Below are 18608 nucleotides of genomic sequence, written 5' to 3'. Positions count from 1 at the left end.
TTCCATAATGGCAGAAAAAGCTGGCCTGCGTTCACAGGCCCAAGCAGAGAGAGAGAGAAGCAGAAGCCTAAATGTCAAAAGCCACAGCACACTTCAGGAACTCCAGCTAGGCACACTTTGCATATCTTTAGATTGAAATCAGAAACCCACCACCACACCTTAAGATCACCCAGAGGCATTGCCTCCAGCCAGGTAGCCAGCAGATGCAAACTACAAACAATAAAGAACTGAATGTATTGGGGGCCATCTATTCTATTCAAACCACCACACTGGTTGTATCCCCATAATTACATTCAAATAACCATCACTTTACTTGATAATGGTCCCAAAGCAAATGAATTCAGAGGAGGCATTGAGGCCTAAAATAGTGAGACAAAGTCTGAATTCCTACAAGGAATTGGGGGCAACTGTGGAGTTCCCCAAACAGGTCCCTGCTCAGGGCTGTCTACGTGACTCCAAGAACACTCACACAGGACGCTCTCAATGCAAACCGCACGAGGTTTATTGAATCCGATGCATCGGGGCTCAACACAGATTCCTCCCGCAGGAGGGGTGAAGAGCCCCTAGCCACGAGTTTGGTCAGCTTATAAAGGCTAAAACCACAGGTATGCAGAGTCATAGGGGCTTTTCAGCCGTGGGTCCCTCTGATTGGGTGGGGCCCACGGGGTGGGCTCGTGTCTAGGGACTTCAGATATGTGTTGACTGTTGATTGGTTGTGTCTTTATGAGGAACTAGGAATTGATTGTTCAGCTCGAGTTCCTGGAATTTAGGCATTGGGTAGGGCGTACAAAGGATCAGGTCCTCATGGTATACTTTTTACAAAATGGAGGCAGTTGCAAAATTGCAGTTCTGTGACTCAGTGCAGCAGCAAGCAAGCCATATTACAGAAGCTTAAAAAGGCAGGTTAGCAGAGCAGCCAGAAAACAGGGCAGCAGAAATAGGGCAACTTTTATCCTTTCATTTCCCCCTTTTCTTTGTCATAATTCCAATCATGGAATTTCAGTTTCTGCAAGAGACTGGTACTGTTGTTTAAGTATCATGACTTGGATGGTGCTGATCCTTTCTCTAATAAAGGTAACTAATCTATTTATTATGCATGAACCAAAGGTGAAGAGGAGAATTAAGATGATAAGTGGCCCTAGCAAGGTGGAGATCAAAGTAGTCATCCAGGGGGACCTGGTGAACCAAGATTCATACCAAGACTGGTTCTGTTGTCTCTCCCGTTTGCGTTGTTCTAGGCTTTCTCGTACTTTCTGCAAGCTGTTTTCTACTAATCCAGTCTTGTCTGCATAGAAGCAGCGCTCTTCTTTTAGAGCTGCACAGAGTCCCCCCTTCCTTTAAGAACACTAAATTTAGCCCTCTCCGGTTTTGAAGTACAACCTCAGAGAGCGAGGCCAAAGAATCTTTGAGATCTTGTATCCCCTCATGTATGAGGTTAAGATCTCTGTCCACTAAGGCACTGAGTTGTGAAAAATGCTGTTGGGAGGTTACCAGCGAGGCAATACCTGTCCCGGCCCCTGCAGCACTAAGTCCCAGGAGCACAGTCAGGGTGAGGGCAGTTAAAAGCTCTCTTTTTGGTGTAATGGCAATGCCTTGATCTATAGTAGTTGTAAAACTTTCAGAATCATGAATGAAAAATCGTGGCAAAACTACAACACAATAGTCCTTAGTCTGTAAAAAGTCCTTGTTGACAATAAAGGGAATCAGCCCCGTGGAACAAGCAAGGTACTAGGGGCTTTAGTATATATAAAGGAGTCATTGATAATAGCAGTTTGGTTGCATACTGGTTCAAGAGTCAGAGGAGGGAGCATATCAGGGCCTAATAGACACAGTCCGAGGCCGGGAATGGATGCAAGAGTAATACCCCCCTCTGGGGCAGAGTGCCAGAATAATCCCTCTGCACTGTTAGTAGACACAGGAGATGTAAGGATGGCAATTCCCTCATAAAAGGGAGGTCCTGGAACTTTTAATCTGTATGGCATTTCAATCAAGCTCTAAAATTTTATTTGAGGAACTTTAAATAAACTTATTTTAAGTAAACTTTATCTACGACAACAGGAACGTATGGTATAGACAGTCTATTTCCCTTTTATTTCTCCCTCTCATGAGAAGACACTCTAACTGCTTTAGGGGACTGGGTCGAAGACATCAGATCATTTACTACTTCCTGCTGAGCGGGACATGAAGTGGAGACTTGTTGCAGTTAGAGAATCGCTCCTAGAGAGGGGAACTATTTTAATGTACCCCAGAGTGTAGGAAGATAATCTTGAAAGATAACTTTGGATAGAAAGAATAAAGGTAAGGAGTTACTGAGAAGTGAACACACAGCAAACTGGTCTTTTTGTAGGTTGAGGGGATCCAGGTAGACAGGCTTGGATCATCTCAGGACCATCTGAGGATGAGCTGGCTGAGATTTTTTTTTTTTCCAGAACTGTTCATTAAATGGCACAGTAGTATTTAACATGGCTTGTAAAACAGATGAGATGCTAGCAGAGTTATCAGAAACATATACATAACATTTAATCTTAATAATAAAGAGCTATTTTTAATCTTTGGTTATACATTTCTCTCTGAGTGTTTAAGACCTTGTAGATAGCCAAAAGTTAATTAAGGATTAATTTTGGAGGTCATTAATGGCTCTCCAAAGAGACTTTAGAGACACAGGAGTAGCCCCATAGCTTACTTGTGTCTTTTGCCTGTTAGGATGAGTCAGGGCCATGCTGGCCAAGTAGTTTTCCCTTCTTTGGGAAGTCAGGAGGACTGATTGCTTCTCAATTGTGACTCTCCTGTTTTACATTGTACACCACTTTTGTTTGGGTCTCCATATCCTCCCTGCTCAGGAAGACAGGTGACTTACCAGGGGGCCAGTGTAGAAGTGTCCCATCATCTCCAGTGGCCTCATGACATGGGAGCACAGGCCAAAATATTGACACTTTTTACTCCGATGATTCCAATTGGCTTTGGCTTCTACATAGGTGATTAACACACTTAGAAAGGAAGTTACACCAACTTGGATGTACATACATATAGATCACATTTAATTACTGAAATAGACTTAACTAAAGAATGGCACAGGGCTTCTAAAATCATTTTGTCCTATCTTTAAAATTTTTGTTGTACTGTGGTAGCATAAGTCATATATATATCTGAGGTATAGAAAGTAGGCAAATCTCCCATTTTAAATATCCAACATTTATAAGTATAGGCCGAACCTGTTATCAGTCTTGAAAACAGTACCAGTTGATTTACAAACTTAACTTATTTAACCTAGAAAACAAGTAAGACAGTATAAGGTCTTAGCACCTGTGTGAAAACATCTTTGATTAGTTCAGATACCTGTGTGGGTACAAATTACCCAGAGAACATTGGAAACAGAACCATGGAGTTTGAATTTTTTTTTTTTTTCTTGGATGAGGACCATTTTTGAGCATGAGGCTGTGCCCTAAAGTAGGGAATATGTCTTAAGGGTTAATTTTGTTATAAGATGCCAAAATTGAGACAGTTACTATACATACAACAAAGTAGAATCTGGTCTTTTCTGAGCGCAAACAGCTAGCTAAATATTAACATAACCCTTGATAAATCTTTTTGAAAGAAAAAAAACATTATTTGACAACCGATGATTTTGGCTTAAACTTGATAGCTATTGATTTCATGCACCACAGAAATTTTTATTAACATAAAACAATTTTATGTTTTACCCATGACTTAAATTTGATAAAGCTCAAGCAAACTATCCCAACATACTTCAGCCTGAAAATTTTCTTTTTTTTTTTTTTTTTCACATCCACACATCTTCATCTACATACTTTAACATTCTGATCTAAGTACCACTCAAAAGACATTTTTAACAAGCACTCTATGTCCCAACATTGAAAAATTTCTTCCCAGTTTTTTTCTCTTTGGGGCATTCGTGAACCCAAGATCCTCTTTCCTTGCAATACATATATTGATCCTTCTCAAGGGGCTTCCTAAAGCCCTCAGGTTTTTTGTTTTTGTTTTTTTTTCCTTCTTGTTTGCCTGTTGCCCAGGTACCCTGGCTGTCTAAGTCTTCCTGATCCTGATGCTTTTTTTTTTTTTTTTTTTTTTTTATCACTGTATCCAATATCCTATTTAAGTTCCTTTCTTGTCTTGTTTTTAATGTCTGGAGCGGACTGCCTTATCTATGTCATTGTTATCGCTGCCTGTTGACCAGGAGAAGTAAGGTCAAAAGGAGTATATCTCCGGGAAGCCTCCATCATGCATTCTAAAAAGTTAGAGGGAGGTTACCTTAGCCAGATTTGCGGGGTGGCGAGCAGCCCCCCTGAGACCTACCATCAGAGCCTGGCGGTAGATTCGGAGATGCTCCCTACTGTCAGGGGTGTTGAAGTCCCAATTGGGTCTGATCGGGGGAACCCGTCATCTATGACGTTCTGGAGTTGGGTTGGGCGCCCGTCGTCACCAGGGGCGTTCTTTCTGGCTTCCAACACGATACGTTCCCTCTCCTCGGTCGTGAAGAGGGTCTGGAGTAACTGCTGGCAATCGTCCCATGTGGGCTGGTGGGAGAAAACTAGGGATTCCATTAGTGCAGTTAATTTTGAGAGGTCCTGCAACGAGAACTTTTGAAGTCCCCAAGGGGCTACTGTTAGTGGGTTGGGGAGGAGTCCAGGGCTTCAACCAGGAAGGCGGGTCTTGGATAAGATCCTGCCAAGTAAAAATGTAAGGCATCTGGTCGGGGTGGCCTCCGGGCTCCTGCAAGATGATCCGTTTAGCAGCCTGAATAAGATCTGGGTTAAAGGTTCCTCCTCGGGGCCATCCAACATTAAACATAGTCCATTCTCCCTCACATAGAGTTTGCCATTTTCCTTTCTTTATTTCAACAGATAAATTATGAGCTTGGCTCTTAATGTCAGTCAAGTGAGCTAAAGTCAAGTCCAAAGGGGTTGAGATAGTGTGTCCCATGTCAGGAGGGGAATAAAAGAGACAGGAGAACAAAAGGATCTAGAGAACACTGAGAACAAAGAGACAAAGGCGGCCCAATCGCTGCTCGAGTAAAAATGAAACAAGCAGATGGCGGCGAGCGGGACCCAGATGATGCTTCCCGACAGAGGCGAACTCGATCTGAGTTCTTCAGATAGGAGACAGAAAAACCTGTCTCCTGGGGGCAATCAGGAGTGTCCTCCAGATTGCTGGGTGGTGGTCCTCAGGCCCGTCAGCCCTGACTCAGAGCACCCAAAGGGAAGGCATCCAGATACTGAAACCGGTTCAGATTGAGAATTTTTCCAGAGGACAGAGATAAAAGTACAGACGTACACAGACAAGACAGGAGGCACCTTTTACCTCTGAGGGGTCCTAAATGAGGTCTGGGGTCTTGTAGAGTTTCCCGGCCAATGCACCAAATGTGGGGTTCCGCAAAGGGGTCCCCGCTCAGGGCTGTCTACGTGACCCCAAGAACACTCACACAGGACGCTCTCAATGCAAACCGCACAAGGTTTATTGAATCCGATGCATCAGGGCTCAACACAGATTCCTCTCGCAGGAGGGGTGAAGAGCCCCTAGCCACGAGTTTTGTCAGCTTATAAAGGCTAAAACCACAGGTATGCAGAGTCATAGGGGCTTTTCAGCCGTGGGTCCCTCTGATTGGGTGGGGCCCACGGGGTGGGCTCGTGTCTAGGGACTTCAGATATGTGTTGACCGTTGATTGGTTGTGTGTTTATGAGGAACTAGGAGTTGATTGTTCAGCTCGAGTTCCTGGAATTTAGGCATTGGGTAGGGCGTACAAAGGGTCAGGTCCTCATGGTATACTTTTTACAAAATGGAGGCAGTTGCAAAATGGCAGTTCTGTGACTCAGTGCAGCAGCAAGCAAGCCATATTACAGAAGCTTAAAAAGACAGGTTAGCAGAGCAGCTAGAAAACAGGGCAGCAGAAATAGGGCAACTTTTATCCTTTCACAACTAGATATGCAGTGTAGTGCAAGCTATTGTTTCTGGTGTCCTCTGGATGTCTTGAGAGGTATCCCGCATGGAATATACTATATATGTTTGAGATGGAGAAAGAACACAGAGCTTTTCCTATATCTGCTTCTCAAAAACCTTTAATAGTTATTTTTATTATGTATAGATTTTATTTATCTATTTGCAAGGACAGAAAGAGAGAGATACAAATGTGCACAACAGGACTGCTAGCCACTGCAAATGAACTCAGGATGTATGCACCACATTTTGCATCTGGCTTTTTGTGGGTATTGGGAACTTGAATGCAGGTCATTAGGCATTGCAGGCAAGGGACTAAACCACTGACCCATCTTTCCAGACCAAATAAAAACTATTTAAAAATTTAAAAACTCAGACTTCTGGTTAAGATGGCAGTGTAGGTACCATGCCAAAGCAGCCCAAGGGGGAAAAAGCCCCCCCCCCAAGGCCCCAGCAAAATACACGCTTTTACTGAAAAGTGAGGTGTATAGGAAATTGAAACAGCAGCAGAGAGGTAAGCGAGATCCAGAGCATCCAGAGCCCGCACAGGCCAGCAGAAACGGCTCCAGTAGGACTATGGTGGCAGTGTTCCAGCCAGCCGCCAGGCTCGGCTTGAGCCACAGGAAAAGTCAGCTGAGGGGATTTTCCACTCATACCAGAGCTCTCTGCAAACTCAAGAAATGTGAAGGGAGAATGGCAGTGAACAACGGAGGAGCAGATCACAAGGTAGAAGAACATGTGGAACAGCAAGAGAACTAGAACAGCATCGCAGCCTCCCCTCCCCCACCACCAGTGCCTAGCTCCAGCGAACAGAGCAGCTGTCCAGGGACCTGGCCACACCTACTTGAACTAACAGCTGTACTCAAGCAGGAGCAGATTAACTGAGACCAAAATCATCCCAAAACGTAACTGGGATTACACCAGGTCAGTACTTGCCTAATACACCTGGTATATAGGCCTGAGTCGGAAGTGCTAATTACACCTTCCATATCAGGATAAACTATATGTTAAATCTGAGAGATGGTCAGGTTTGCCATTCTTAAAAAAGCTGTACTTTGGGCTTGTTATTTGTTGCTTCTTGATTTATAGTGGCTTTGTTTCCTCTTCTGTTATACATTAGGGAAGGGCCTCACCTGGTCACAAGCTGACACGGAACCCTCTGCAGACCAGAATTCTTAACCTCCTTGTTGTTAGGATTAAGGGAGTGGATGAGGCACCACTCAGCCTAAGGGACAGACAGAGGATTTGGTTGTCATAATACCTACTCTTGGATAAATACTCGGTGCTGTTTTTCATTGAAAGTATACATTTTTTAGTTAAATTTTAGAAACTATATGTATTTGGTTCCACTCAGCCTACTTGAATACTCTCATAGCAGGCAAACCCAACACCTAGGGTCAGTTTTGTAGATAACCTGAGAGTGTTCAGAGCCACACCTAGTGCCTTAAGCTCCTACCCTGAAGATATATAACATCAGATTGACTGATACATCTCATAATACCCCATTAACTAGAAAAATCCAACCATTAAATAACCCAGAATGCAAAAATATATACATTATAACACAAGAAACACTAAAAATCAAGACAATATAAATCCACCAAAAAGTCTTAATGCATCAGAAATTACCTCCAGTGAGAACAAGTTAGAGGAAATGCCTGAGAAAGATTTCAAAAGAATGATTATAAAAATGTTCAAAGAACTCAAAGAAGAAATTAAAAGAAGCAAATCAGACACAGAATGCCAATTTAATGAAATAAAGCGGTTAATACTAGACATAAACAAGGAAACAGAAATAATAAAGAAAAATCAGTCAGAATTACTAGCAATAAAGAACAAAATCAATGAAATAAAAAACTGTAGAAAATCTCACCAGTAGAATTGATGAAGGAGAGGACAGAAATCTAAGCTCGAAGACCAGGTGGCAGATCTAATACAGTCCAATAAAGAGAAAGACAAACTAATGGAAAAGTATGAGTGGGAATTTCAAGATATCTGGGACACTATGAAAAGATAAAACATAAGAATTCAGGGCATAGTAGAAGGAGAAGATTTTCACTCAAAAGGCATACTAGGCATCTTCAACAAAATCATAGAAGAAAATTTCCCCCAAATTGGGATAGAGGTGCCAATGCAGATAGAAGAATCCTTTAGAACACCAAAGAGACAAAACCTGGAAAGAACCTCTCCTTGCCATATTTATATAAAACTACCAAACACACAAACCAAAGAAAATATTGAAAGCAGTTAGAAAGAAAAATCAAGTTACCTACAAAGGCAAGCCCATTAGGATTACAACAGATTACTCAACATAAACTTTAAAGCCATAAGGGTTTGGCATAATGTATTCCAAGTTCTGAAAGATAGCAACTGTCAACCAAGGTTGCTTTATCCTGAAAAGCTATCCATTCAAATAGATGGAGAAATAACATTCCATGACAACAGCAAGCTAAGGGAGTATTTGAAGACAAAAGAAGCTCTACAGAAAATACTTGAAAGAATCTTCTATGCTGAGGAAAAAGAAAAGCACACATATATTGAACCAGGAAAACAATACTCAAATACTAGTTAACAAAAGAGAGCAAAGGTAAAACCAGAAGAACTATAAAAATTGCAAAAATGAATACTCACCTTTCAATAATGTCTTTTAATATCAATGGCCTCAATGCCCCAACCAAAAGACATAGGTTTACAGACTGGGTTAAAAAGCAGGATCCTTCAATTTGTTGCCTCCAAGAAACCCACCTTTCTACAAAGGATGGACACTACCTTAGGGTGAAAGGTTGGAAAATGGTGGTTCAAGCAAATTGACCTAGAAAACAAGCAGGGGTTGCTATCCTAATATCTGACAAGGTAGACATCAGTCTTAACATTAAGTAAGGAAGGCCACTTTATACTGACTAAGGGCACCCTCCAACAGGATGACATTACAATCCTAAACATATATGTACCTAACATGGGGGCTCCCAAATTCATCAAACAAATGCTACTAGAACTAAGGTCTGATAACACCAAACACAGTGGTAGTGGGTGACTTCAACACCCCACTCTCATCAAGTGACAGGTCATCCCAGGAAAAAATAAACAGAGAGGCATTTGGACTAAATGAGGTCATAGAAGGAATGAACATAACAGATATATACAGAATATTTCATCCAAATGCTGCAGAATATACATTCTTTTCAGCAGCACATGGAACATCCTCTAAAATAGACCATATATTAGGACACAAAGCAAATCTTAACAAATACAGAAAAACTGAAATAATTCCTTGCATTCTATCTGGCCACAATGGAATCAAACTACAAATCAATAGCAAGAAAGGCTTTAGAGCATACACAAAATCATGGAAATTAAACAACACACTACTAAATGATGAATGGGTCAATGAAGAAATCAAGAAGGAAATCAACAGATTTATAGAGTCAAATGATAATGAGAACAAAATATACCAAAATCCATGGGACACAATGAAGGCAGTCCTTAGAGGTAAATGTATAGCTTTAAGGGCCTATATTAAGAAATAGAAAGGTCACAAGTAAACAACTTAATGCTTCACCTTAAAGCCTTGGAAAAAGAAGAACAAGGCAAACCAAAAATCAGTAGATGGGAAGAACTAATTAACATTAGAGCAGAAATTAATGAAATAGAAACCAAAAAAAAACCAAAAAAAAAACAAAAAACAAACAAAAAAAAAGAATCAATGAAACAAAGAGTTGGTTCTTTGAAAGGATAAACAAGATTTATAAACCCTTAGCAAATCTGATCAAAGGAAAGAGAGAAGAGATACAAATTAATAAAATTAGAGATGAAAAAGGTAACATCACAACAGATGCCAGAGAAATTCAAAAAATCATAGGGACATACTATAAAAGCATATACTCCACAAAGTATGAAAATCTGAAAGAAATGGATGATTTCCTTGATTTATATGACCTACCTAAATGAAATCAAGATGAGATTAATCACTTAAATAGACCTATAACAAGCATGGAGATCCAAGCAGTTATCAAAAATCTCCCAACTAAATAAAGCCCAGATCCAGATAGATTCCCTGCTGAATTTTACCAGACCTTCAGGGAAGAACTAACACCATTGCTTCTTAAGATTTTTCCATAAAATAGAAAAAGAAGGGATCCTACCAAACTCCTTCTATGAAGCCAGCATCACCCTGACACCAAAACCAGGCAAAGATAGAACAAAAAAAGAAAATTACAAACCAATCTCCCTCATGAACATAGATGGAAAAATTCTCAACAAAATATTGGCAAACAGAATACAAGACTATATCAGAAAGATCATTCATCCTGACCCAGCAGGCTTTTACCCAGAGATGCAGGGATGGTTCAATATACGCAAATCTATAAATGTAATACATTATATAAATGGACTGAAGGACAAAAATCACATGATCATTTTTTTGGTCGAGTCTTCCAGTTAAGATGGCGGCATAGGTACCACGCCAAAGCAGCCTACGGGGGAAAAAAGACCAAAAAAACTCAGCAAAATACACACTTTTACTAAAAAGGAGGAAACCACGAGGTAGAACACGTGGAACAGCGAGAGAACCCGAGCAGCTGCGGCTCCCTCCCCTCCCCCACCGCCTGAGCCCAGCTCCAGCGAACAGAGCAGTGGCCCGGGACCTGGCCACGTCAACTTGGGCTCACAGCGGGACCCAAGCAGGAGCAGAGTTCGGCAGCAATATCAGCGGCTCCAGCACCGGTAACAGCGGCCCCAGCAGCAGCAGACCCAGGAGTGGCAGCAGCGGTAGACTCGGCGGCAGCAGCTTCAGGGGGAGCAGCACAGTGGACACAGCATCAGCAGCTTCAGCAGCAGCTTCAGCAGCACTGGTGGCTCCAGCAGTGGCAGCTACAGCAGCAGCAGAGGCAGCAGCAGCGGCTCAGTTTGCCCCGTAGGAAAAGCAAGTGCCCAGCTCCAGAAATCAGAACAGCAGCCCGACGACCCAGGCAGCAACTTGACTGAGACCAAAATCACCCAAGGTAACTGGGATTACACCAGGGAAGGGTCTCACTTGGTCACAAGCTGACTTGGATCCCTCAACAGACCAGAAATCTAAACCTCTTTGTTGATAGAGGATCTGGTCATTATAATAACTACTCTTGCATACATACTCGGGGCTGTTTTTGATTGAATGTGTACAGTGTTTAGTTAAATTTTAGAATCTACCTGTATTTTATTCCACTCAGCCTGCTTGAATACTCCTATAGCAGGGAAACTTAACCCCTAAGAACATCTTTGTAGATACTCTGAGAGTCTTAAGAGCCACACCTAACACCTTAAGGTCCTACCCTGAAAATATATTACATCAAATCAATTGATACAGCTAAGAATACACAGCTAGCTAGAAAATCCAAGCATTAACTTAATCCAAGATGCAAAAACATATACATTATAACACAAGAAACACTAAAAAGCAAGACAATATAAATCCACCTAAAAGTATTAATGCATCAGAAATGTCCTCCAGTGAGAAAGAGTTCAAAAGAATAATTATAAATATGTTCAAAGAGGTTAAAGAACACATGAAAACAATCAGAGAGGAAATCAAAGAGGAAATCAAAGGAATCAAAGAAGAGGCAGGACACCAATTTAATGAAATAAAGAAGGCAATACAAGACATAAATAGGGAAATAGAAATAATAAAGAAAAACCAGTCAGAATTACTAGCAATGAAGAACACAGTTAATGAAATAAAAAACTCTGTAGAAAATCTCACCAGTAGGATGGATGAGGGGAGGACAGAATATCTAAGCTAGAAGACCAGGTGGCAGACCTAATGCAGTCCAACAAAGAGAAAGACAAACTTATAGAAAAGTATGAGTGGGAATTTCAAGATATTCAGGACACTATGAAAAGATCCAATATAAGAATTCAGGGCATAGTCGAAGGAGAAGAACTCCACTCCAGAGGCATAGTAGGCATCTTCAACAAAATCATAAAGGAAAATTTCCCCCAAATTGGGAAAGAGGTGCCAATACAGATACAGGAAGCCTTTAGAACCCCAGCCAGACAAAACCCAGAAAGAACCTCTCCTCGCCATATTATAATCAAACTTCCAAACACACACACCAAAGAAAAAATATTGAAAGCAGTTAGAGAGAAAAATCAAGTTACCTATAAAAGCAAGCCCATCAGGATTACAGCAGATTATTCAACACAAACTTTTAAAGCCAGAAGGGCTTGGAGTGATATATTCCAAGTTCTGAAAGATAACAACTGTCAACCAAGGTTACTTTATCCTGCAAAGTTATCCATTCAAATAGATGGAGAAATAAAGACATTCCATGACAAAGGCAGGTTAAAGGAGTATTTGAAGACAAAACCAGCTCTACAGAAAATACTTGATAGAATCCTCCATGCTGAACAAAAGGAAAAGCACACATATAAGGAACCTAGAAAAAACAAGCTATACTCAAATACCAGTTAACAGAAGAGAGCACAGGTAGAACCAGAAACACACACACACACAAAAAAATGGCAAACATAAATACACACCTTTCAATAATATCTCTTAATATCAACGGTCTCAATGCCCCAACGAAAAGACATAGATTTGCAGACTGGGTTAAAAAGCAGGATCCTACAATTTGTTGTCTCCAAGAAACTCACCTTTCTACAAAGGATAGACATTATCTTAGGGTGAAAAGTTGGAAGACGGTGTTTCAAGCAAATGGGCCTAGAAAACAAGCAGGGGTTGCTATCCTAATATCAGACAGGGTAGACTTTAGTCCGACATTAGTCAAGAAAGATAAGGAAGGTCACTTTATATTGATTAAGGGCACACTCCAACAGGAGGACATTACAATCCTAAACACATATGCACCTAACATGGGGGCTCCCAAATTCGTCAAACAAACACTATTAGAACTAAGGTCACAGATAACACCAAACACAGTGGTGGTGGGTGACTTTAACACCCCACTCTCATCAATTGACAGGTCATCCCGGGAAAGAATAAAAAGAGAGGCATCTGGACTAAATGAGGTCATAGAAGGAATGGACTTAACAGATATATACAGGACATTTCATCCAAAGGCTGCTGAATATACATTCTTTTCAGCAGCACATGGAACATTCTCTAAAATAGACCATATATTAGGACACAAAGCAAATCCTAACAAATTCAGGAAAATTGAAATAATTCCTTGCATTCTATCTGACCACAATGGAATTAAACTACAAATCAGTAGCAAGAAAGGCGATAGAGCATACACAAAATCATGGAAACTAAACAATACACTACTAAATGATGAGTGGGTCAATGAAGAAATCAAAAAGGAAATCAAAAAATTTATAGAGTCAAATGATAATGAGAACACAACATACCAAAATCTCTGGGACTTAATGAAGGCAGTTCTAAGAGGTAGATTTATAGCCTTAAGTGCCTATATTAAGAAATTAGAAAGGTCGCAAGTAAACGACCTAATGCTTCGCCTTAAAGCCTTGGAAAAAGAAGAACAAGGCAAACAAAAAATCAGTAGATGGGAAGAAATAATAAAGATTAGGGCAGAAATTAATGAAATAGAAACAAAAAGAACAATCCAAAGAATTAATGAAACAAAGAGTTGGTTCTTCGAAAGGATAAACAAGATTGATAAACCCTTAGCAAATCTGACCAAAAGAAAGAGAGAAGAGACACAAACTAATAAAATCAGAGATGAACAAGGTAACATCACAACAGATTCCAGAGAAATATAAAAAATCATAGGGACATACTATAAAAGCATATACTCCACAAAGTATGAAAATCTGAAAGAAATGGATGATTTCCTTGATCTATATGACCTACCTAAATTAAATCAAAATGAGATTAATCACTTAAATAGACCTATAACAAACATGGAGATCCGAACAGTTATCAATAATCTCCCAACTAAAAAAAGCCGAGGCCCGTATGGATTCACTGCTGAATTTTACCAGACTTTTAAGGAAGAGCTAACACCATTGCTTCTTAAGCTTTTCCAGGAAATAGAAAAAGAAGGAATCCTACCAAACTCCTTCTATGACGCCAGCATCACCCTGATACCAAAACCAGGCAAAGATAGAACAAAAAAAGAAAATTACAGACCAATCTCCCTCATGAACATAGATGCAAAAATTCTAAACAAAATATTGGCAAACAGAATACAAGAGAATATCAAAAAGATCATTCACCATGACCAAGTAGGCTTTATCCCAGAGATGCAGGGATGGTTCAACATACGCAAATCTATAAATGTAATACATTACATAAACGGGTTGAAGGACAAAAATCACATGATCGTCTCATTAGACGCAGAGAAAGCATATGACAAAATCCAACATCCCGTCATGATAAAAGTCCTACAGAGACTGGGAATAGAAGGAACATATCTCACTATAATAAAGGCTATTTATGACAAGCCTACAGCCAACATATTACTAAATGGGGTAAAAATGGAAGCTTTTCCACTAAAATCAGGAACAAGACAAGGGTGTCCATTGTCCCCACTTTTATTTAATATAGTTTTGGAAGTATTAGCCATAGCAATAAGGCAAGAGACACACATAAAAGGGATACAAATTGGAAAGGAAGAAATCAAGTTATCATTATTTGCAGATGACATGATTCTATACATAAAGGACCCTAAAGACTCTACCAGCAAACTGTTGGAGCTGATAAACACCTACAGCAAGGTATCAGGATACAAAATAAATACACAGAAATCAGTAGCCTTCATATATGCTAACAACAAACACACAGAGGATGAAATCAGAGAATCACTCCCATTCACAATTGCATCAAAAAAAATAAAATACCTTGGAATAAACCTAACCAAGGAAGTAAAGAATCTATACAATGAGAACTTTAAAACACTCAAGCGAGAAATTGCAGAAGACACTAGAAAGTGGAGAAACATCCCTTGTGCCTGGCTTGGAAGAATCAATATCATGAAAATGGCAATCTTACCAAAAGCAATCTATACATTTAATGCAATCCTTATCAAAATTCCAAAGGCTTTCTTCATGGAAATAGAAAAAACAATCCAAAACTTCATTTGGAATCACAAAAAACCTCGAATATCTAAAATAATACTGAGCAACAAAAAAGAGGCTGGTGGTATCACCATACCTGATTTTAACCTATACTACAGAGCCATAGTAACAAAAACAGCATGGTACTGGCACAAAAACAGACATGTAGATCAGTGGAACAGAATAGAGGACCCAGATGTAAGCCCAAGTAGCTATAGCCACCTGATATTCGATAAAAATGCCAAAAATACTCATTGGAGAAGAGACAGCCTCTTCAGCAAATGGTGTTTTGAAAACTGGATGTATATGTGCAGAAGGATGAAAATAGATTCTTCTCTCTCGCCATGCACAAGAATTAAGTCCAAATGGATTAAAGACCTTAACATCAGACCGGAAACTTTGATACTGCTAGAGGAAAAAGTAGGGGAAACTCTTCAACATATTGGTCTTGGCAAAGACTTTCTGAATACAACCCCAATTGCTCAGGCAATAAAACCACAGATTAACCACTGGGACCTAATGAAATTACAAAGATTTTGCACTGCAAAGGACACAGTGAAAAAAGCAAAGAGGCAACCTACAGAATGGGAAAAAATCTTCGCCAGCTATATATCTGATAGAGGATTAATATCTAGGATATACAAAGAACTCAAAAAGTTAAATAATAAGGAATCAAACAAGCCAATCAAAAAATGGGCTATGGAGCTAAATAGAGAGTTCTCAAAGGAAGAAATACGAATGGCATATAAGCATCTAAAAAAATGTTCTACGTCACTAGTCATCAGGGAAATGCAGATTAAAACTACACTGAGATTCCATCTCACTCCTGTCAGAGTGGCCACCATCATGAAAACAAATGATCATAAATGTTGGCCGGGATGTGGAAAAAAAGGAACCCTTCTACACTGCTGGTGGGAATGCAATCTGGTCCAGCCATTGTGGAAAACAGTGTGGAGGTTCCTAAAACAGCTAGAGATTGATCTACCATATGACCCAGCTATAGCACTCCTAGGCATATATCCAAAGGACTCATCTCATTTCCTTAGAAGTACATGCTCAACCATGTTTATTGCTGCTCAATTTATAATAGCTGGGAAATGGAACCAGCCTAGATGTCCCTCAACAGATGAGTGGATAATGAAGTTGTGGCACATTTATACAATGGAGTTCTACTCAGCGGTAAAGAAAAATGAAGTTATGAAATTTGCAGAAAAATGGATGGACCTGGAAAGTATTATACTAAGTCAGGTAAACCAGGGCCAGAAAGCCAAGTCACATGTTCTCTCACATATGTGGATCCTAGCTACAGATGACTGGGCTTCTGCGTGAGAATGAAAGTACTTAGTAGCAGAGGCCAGTAAGTTGAAAAGGAGACATAAAGGGTGGAGAAAGGAAGGGAGGAGGATACTTAATAGGTTGATATTGTATATATGAAATTACAATGATTGTAATGGGGAGGTAATATGATGGAGAACGGAATTTCAAATGGGAAAGTGTGGGGGTGGGGAGGGAGGTAATTACCATGGGATATATTTTATAATCATGGAAAATGTTAATAAAAATTAAAAAATAAAATTAAATTAAATTAAAAAAAATCACATGATCATCTCATTAGACTCAGAGAAAGTGTCTGACAAACTCCAACATCCCTTCATGAAAAAAGTCCTACAGAGACTGGGAATAGAAGGAACACATCTCAATATAATAAAGGCTATTTGTGACTAGCCAACAGCCAACATATTACTAAATGGAGAAAAACTGGAAGTTTTAACACTAAAATCAGGAACAAGACAAGGGTGTCCACTGTTCCCACTTTTATTTAATATAGTACTGGAAGTCTTAGCCATAGCAATAAGGCAAGAGATACACATAAAAGGGATACAAATTGGAAAGGAAGAGATGACAAGATATAAAGGACCCTAAAGACTCTACCAGCAAACTGTTGGAGCTGATAAACACCTACAGCCATGTAGCAGGGTACAAAATAAATACAGAAAAATCAGTAGCCTTCCTATATGCTAACAACAAACGCAAAGAGGATGAAATCAGAGAATCACTCCCATTCACAATTGCATCAAAGAAAATAAAGTACCTTGGAATAAACCTAACCAAGGAAGTTAAGGAACTCTACAGTGAAAACTATAAAACACTCAAATGAGAAATTGCAGAAGACACTAGGAAATGGAAAAACATCCCTTATTCCTGGATTGGAAGAATCAATATTTTGAAAATGTCAATCTTACCAAGAGCAATCTACACATTTAATGCAATCCCATCAAAATTCCTATGGCATTCTTCATGAAAATAGCAAAAACAATCCAAAAAATTCATTTGGGATCACAAAAAAACTCGAATATCTAAAATAATACTGAGAAACAAAAATAAGTCTGGTGGTATCACCATACCTGATTTTAACTTATACTACAGAGCCATACTAGCAAAACAGTATGGTACTGGCACAAAAGCAGATATGTAGATCAATGGAACAGAATAGAGGACCCAGATGTAAGTCAGAGTTGCTATACCCACCTGATATTCCATAAAAATGCCAAAAATACTCATTGGAGAAAAGACTGCCTCTTCAGCAAATGGTGCTGGGAAAACTGGATATGTATCTGTAGAAGGATGAAAATAGATTCTTTTGTCTCTCCATGCACAAGAATTAAGTCCAAATGGATTAAAGACCTTAACATCAGACTGGAAACTCTGAAAGTGCTAGAGGAAAAAGTAGGGGAACCCCTTTAACATATTGGTCTTGGGAAAGCCTTTCTGAATATAACCCCAGTTGTTTAGGCAATAAAACCACAGATTAACCACTGGGACCTCATGAAATTACAAAGAGTTTGTACTGCAAACGACATTGAATGAAGCAAAGAGGCAACCTACAGAATGGGAAAAAATCTTTTCCAGCTATATATTTGATAGATGATTCATATCTAGAATATACAAAGAACTCAAAAAGTTAAATAATAAGAAATCAAACGAGCCAATCAAAAAATGGTCTATGGAGCTAAACAGAGAGTTCTCAAAGGAAGAAATACAGATGGCGTATGAGCATCTAAAAAAATGTTCTACATCCGTAGTGTTCAGGGAAATGCAGATTAAAACTACATTGAGATTCCATCTCAGTCTTGTCAGATTGGCTATCATCATGAAAACAAATGATCATAAATGCTGATGGGGATGTGGAAAAAGAGGAACCCTTCTACACTGCTGGTGGGAATGCAATCTGGTCGAGCCATTGTGGAAATCAGGGTGAAGGTTCCTAAAACAGCTAAAAATTGATGTACTATATGACCCAGCTATAGCACTCCTAGGCATATATCCTAAGGACTCATCTCATTTCCTTAGAAGTATGTGCTCAACCATGTTTATTGCCGATCAATTCATAATAGCTGAGAAATTGAACCAGCCTAGATGTCTCTCAACTGATGAGTGGATAATGAAGATATGGCACATTTATACAATGGAGTTCTACTCAGTGGTAAAGAAAATTGAAGTTATGAAATTTGCAGAAAAATGGGTGGATCTGGAAAGGATTATACTAAGTGAGGTATAACCCAAGCCCAGAAAGCCAAGTGCCACATGTTCTCTCATATGTTGATCCTAGCTTCGGATGATTGGGCTTCTGTGTGGGAAGG

This window comes from Jaculus jaculus, chromosome 1 (assembly GCF_020740685.1).
Source record: "Jaculus jaculus isolate mJacJac1 chromosome 1, mJacJac1.mat.Y.cur, whole genome shotgun sequence".
Lineage (NCBI taxonomy): Eukaryota > Metazoa > Chordata > Mammalia > Rodentia > Dipodidae > Jaculus > Jaculus jaculus.
This window is presented reverse-complemented; position numbering follows the sequence as displayed.